The sequence below is a fragment of the Primulina huaijiensis genome, chromosome 9 (assembly GCF_012295235.1).
Source record: "Primulina huaijiensis isolate GDHJ02 chromosome 9, ASM1229523v2, whole genome shotgun sequence".
NCBI lineage: Eukaryota > Viridiplantae > Streptophyta > Magnoliopsida > Lamiales > Gesneriaceae > Primulina > Primulina huaijiensis.
The window spans coordinates 782,608-787,812 of record NC_133314.1 but is presented as its reverse complement, the minus strand read 5'-3'; positions in this window follow the sequence as shown (position 1 = coordinate 787,812).

Here is a 5,205-nt window from a genome sequence, read left to right as displayed (position 1 = left end):
GATAGTGCAATTCAACATGAGTTCAAGTGGCACTTAGTTGATCATTCTTTCAGTAGAGATTCCAATAATCCATTTACCATCAATAAGAATCGAACACTTGACATTAACAACGATGTTATTTGTTATACGGTCATTTGTTTTTTTTAACAAAAAACTCATGGCTGACAGTAACAATGCGAATCAAATATTTTATATCGGATAACAATTTAAGTGTGATGTGTTGTTTATTGTAAAATTGTTTATAAATTATGACAAAACTAGTTTAAATGATAGTTACTTTTTATGATAATAATATATTTCATTGTCCCTTATTTTTACTTTTTAGTGATAAAACAATGGTGTGAATGTGGTCATATTTTGAATACATTATTTTATGTATCAAAGAATTGGCATTTTGTTCTGAATTCAGATGTTCACACGAATATTTCGTATAAAAATATACGAGAGTAGTATTTTCGATATAATATAGATTAACTTCACATCGCAAGACAAAATCCAGCAGAAGTAGCTAAAATTCCAGAAAAGTTTTTAGGGAACAGTCCCGGTTTGACGAAAAATAAGATATAAAAATGCATTTATAGATTTAATCGATGACACAATATTAAATATTATGTCAGTAAGAGCACATATTAATTAAGTCACACGATGTCTCCCCTCCCAACAATATGAGTCATTTTTTATGCGTAAAATACATACTTATTTTCAAATGATTTAAATTCTTGAATGCATATTTCTCATTATTTTATAAGAAGTCAATACTTTTTTTTTCGAGCCCGATAAGAAGTCAATACTGATTTCACTTGCAAAACAACAATAATTTTATTCGCAAATTGCCATAAATAAATGACAAAAACTTATGTGAGACGGTCTCACATGAGATTCACTCTAAATAAATAACTTAAATATTAATTGTGCGACCAGACAATTAATACGGTCAAAATTATCTAGAAACTGGGCAATAGAAATGATATAAGTTACATTAAAAATTAGACTTTCACGTAGAAACATAAAATCTACGTGCAATATAGTAGTTGATCTATATTTCTATTTCCATTTAGCATTAATGGGTTTTAAGATAAAGATTTCATTTCATTAATTTTTGGATGAAATTTTATAGAGTGAATTCTATGACTAAATTTTTTTTATAGAATAAAAAAAACATCATTGTATCGTTTACAATATTACAATAATATATCTTTGACAAAATGTCAACTCATTTTTAATATTATTATTATTTTTTGGGGAAAAAAAAACTTAAATGTCAACTCCAATTTTTAATAAATCACGTACAAATTTTTAAATGAGAGGCAAAGCACGTGTCGGCTGTTGCATTCAACATATTTTCAACTCCAATTTTTTATATGATAATAACGACAATAATATGTCATTTAATTAATTTAATCAATAGGTGACGAAAGACATTACAGCTTAGCATTGGGATTAATTTAATATTTTGTAAATAATTTTTTAAGTAGTGATTAATTTATCAACTTAAACAAATTAAATAGTGTTTAAAATAAACGAGAAGGGCCATTGGAAAAAGCCAACACACACAATATGTCTCGGAATGAAAGTGATTGCTCAAACTTTGCCACCAAATATTTTGGTGAATTTAAGGATACCACATGCTACTCCAACTCCAACCATTTCTTACAAAAAAATTAATTTTTTTCCTCCATATCTTATTAAATTTAATAAATTTGAAGATATAAGAGATTTTTTATATATATATAAATATATTATTGTATTGGGATGTGATTCTACAGTTAAGGAATGAGTATTAATGAAAATGTATAATTGGTGCCCCCAAGATTACAAGGATTCTTAGTTTATCCTAATTGATATGTATTTATAGATGTTAGTTTATGTCTAAAGGAAGCCATTAATTTGAGCAAAAATATGATAGTCATTTTACCTTTCAAGGTAACGAGATTGATTTAGTGTATGGAACTTGAAGTCAAGATCTTCAGTTCGAATCCTACAAAAAAATCACAAGTTCGAGTCTACGTTCAATCTTCTGTAAATTTATCTGTAAGTGTGGTTTGCAAATTATTGTACACATCCGAGTTTTACATAATTTACGTTCGAAGGATAGTGACAATATGTTCTTGTCATGAAAGAAAGAAGTAGATACTAGATAGTCACTTACATTTCCACAAAAGTTATAATTTTTTTTATGAGTAATTAAGGATGACAATGAGTCGGATTCAGTTAAAATTTCATCATGTGTTATAGAATAATAGGTTCAGTTAAAATCGAACCGAATTTTCTAAATCGAATTAACCGAACTTTTTTTCGACAAAACGAACCGACCGAGCTTTACTACGAAAACCTAAGAAACCAAATCGAAAAAATCGATTATTTCGTTCAGTAACACAATTAACCAGAATTTTAGATTTTTTTTGAAAATAATCACGTTTTAAATAAAAAAAATTGCAATATAAAATTGGATTAAATAAATTTAAATTTTATTTATTAAAAAAATATTTTTAAGTATAGTACTGTTGTCTAATAAATTTTATTAAAAATTGTAATATTTATATCTTTATAAACTTTATTAGAAAATTTAATAATATTAATTTTATCTATAAAAGTTTAGTTTGTTAGGTTAACTGAAATTTTATATTAAAAATTAAATTTTAACCGAATTAACCTATATTTAAAAAAGAACTTCCGAATAAATCGAATGTAGGACCAAATGCTTGTCGCTTTACCAAAATCTATAGCTGATGGTAATAATGCGACTCAAATATTTTAAATCGCACAGCAGCTAAAACGTCATTGTTCGATCGCTCTACATAGTAGAGAAAATTATTGCACCTCAACACCGGACCGAATTTTCAAATTAATTCATTTCGATCTGTTATTTTGGTTGAAACCGATATTTTGTTCACTGATAGACTGTAATTGATGTTTATCCGTTATTTGTTGATATATACTCTTTTGGTTTAAAAATAACTTGACAGTTTTTGTTTTCTTCATTCTTCGAGTTACTTAACTAGAAAAATTCAATATTTCCAAAATTTCGCAACAAGCCCAATAATAATTTCACATCAATAACCATCAAACATTTCAACCAATTGATTATTATTAAAAAAATATGCAACAATAGATTTTTAAGGTAAAAATTCAAATTCTAAAATTCATATACATCATAAGACAATATTATTGCAACTCGAATAATCACAACTAAATATTCAACATAATTTTAGAGTCGTCGAATTTTTATCTCAAAGTTGCATAATTTCAGAACCTACGACAATAAACGAACCAATAATAGGAACTTGATGAGTCGATCCACCTACACGTCTTGCTTTTATTACTATATCGGGAGTTACTCCACTTATTGCTTGAAGTAAAACAGATAGTGGATTTACAATAATGAATTATGACCCCCCGGCTCTAATTTTAATACAACTGTAATTGACACTTGAAAAAGCATTTTAAAAGTTAATCAACTCTTACGAATTACCAAAGGACAAGCCCCCTAGTAAACCCCATCATACAAGATTATTTATTTATTTATGTATTTTTTTTAAAATAAAAATTGCATTGGATAGAAACATCTAAGGGTCCTTTTTGAGTGGCTTCCAACCCATAATGTTCGTTTTTATCTAATAGAAATAACTTTCACGTTAAACCAATGGCCATGCATGCATGCATGCATGCATGCATGATTGAATGAATCTATCTATCTATACGACTATACATATAACATATGTGTGTAGAGCAGGGCGTTGGACTAATTTTTGGAGAAGATCCTATATAATTTTTTTATTAAATATAAAAATTTTACTTACGAGCTGATAATTAATTAAATGCACATTATTATTATTAATATCTAATATGCTACTTAAATTTATTACATTATAAAAAAAATAACATATATAAACTAAAAAAGAAGTCAATGAATTAAAAAAAAAATTGGAGGCCCGACCAAAGGAAGGACCTAAGCAGCCGACTAGGGTAGGGTGCCTCTTTCTGGGGCAGGCCCTTATGCAAAGTAAATTCATTTTGATATATGAATTATTATAAATGACTTAATTGATACACAAAATATTTATAAATTAAAAAATTGATATATGATCAAACTAAAAAGTTAATTTACACATAACTTACTTGTAAGTCTAATTATCATTAATAAATTCAATCAGGTGTATACTTTTATTTTCAATATTTTTTAATTTATTTTATTGATTATTTTTTAATAAAAATTATATTATGATAAATAAACAAATCATATTGATAAAAATATAACAAATAAATATATTTCACAAGAGCCTTGAAATATTGTTTCTGGAAAACAGAAAAAAAACAATCACAATTTTAATTTTTCAAAATTTGTTATTAATCAGTTGGAATTCGAAAAAATGTTTTACATCGAGAATGAGTGATATTTTTCATACGTTATCGTATCGATATTTCCGTGGCTACACTCAATAGAAAAGTCACAAAACTTAATTTAAAATACAAGTCGAAAAGCAATGAATTTTACTAAAAATGTCTAAAGCAAGTGTGAAAACTTTCGGTCATTGGAGTTACGTAAATCGAGAATGAGTTAGATTTTCATTTGTTGTTGTATCGGTGATTCGACAGCCACGGGCCATGATTATTTCCCAAAAGATTTGTTTTTTCATGATCCTTAACTTTCAATACCTTCACACAACATATATTTATTTATTACAGTTTTACCAATATAATAAAAAAAATTAGTTGCATATTTGAGTTCATAATTATTTATCAAAATAGTTTTTAATAAATATATTTTTTTCAAAAAACTAATCTATAAAATAAATTAAACAATGTTGAAAATAAAAGTTCGTACCTGATTTAATTTATTAATGATAATTGGATTTAAAATAAATTTAGGCTAAGGTAAAATTGACTTTTCAGCTTGATCATTTATCAATTTATTAATTTATAAATAATTCATGTATCAATTAAGCCACTTCTAATAGTTCATGTATCAATTTATCAACTTACTAATACTTTCATTTACCAAAAATGAATTTTCATCTATATATATATATACAAGAAAATTATAGTAGTGACTTCACATGAGTTGGAGTGGTGGCTGTCACATTTAAATTATCCAGCATTGTTTTGTTGGATATTTTTGATCACTTGCTATCAACAACAGACCACTCAATATTTGATTTCCAGACCCAAACAGCCAGAGCCACCCCCCCCCCCCCCCCCCCCCCC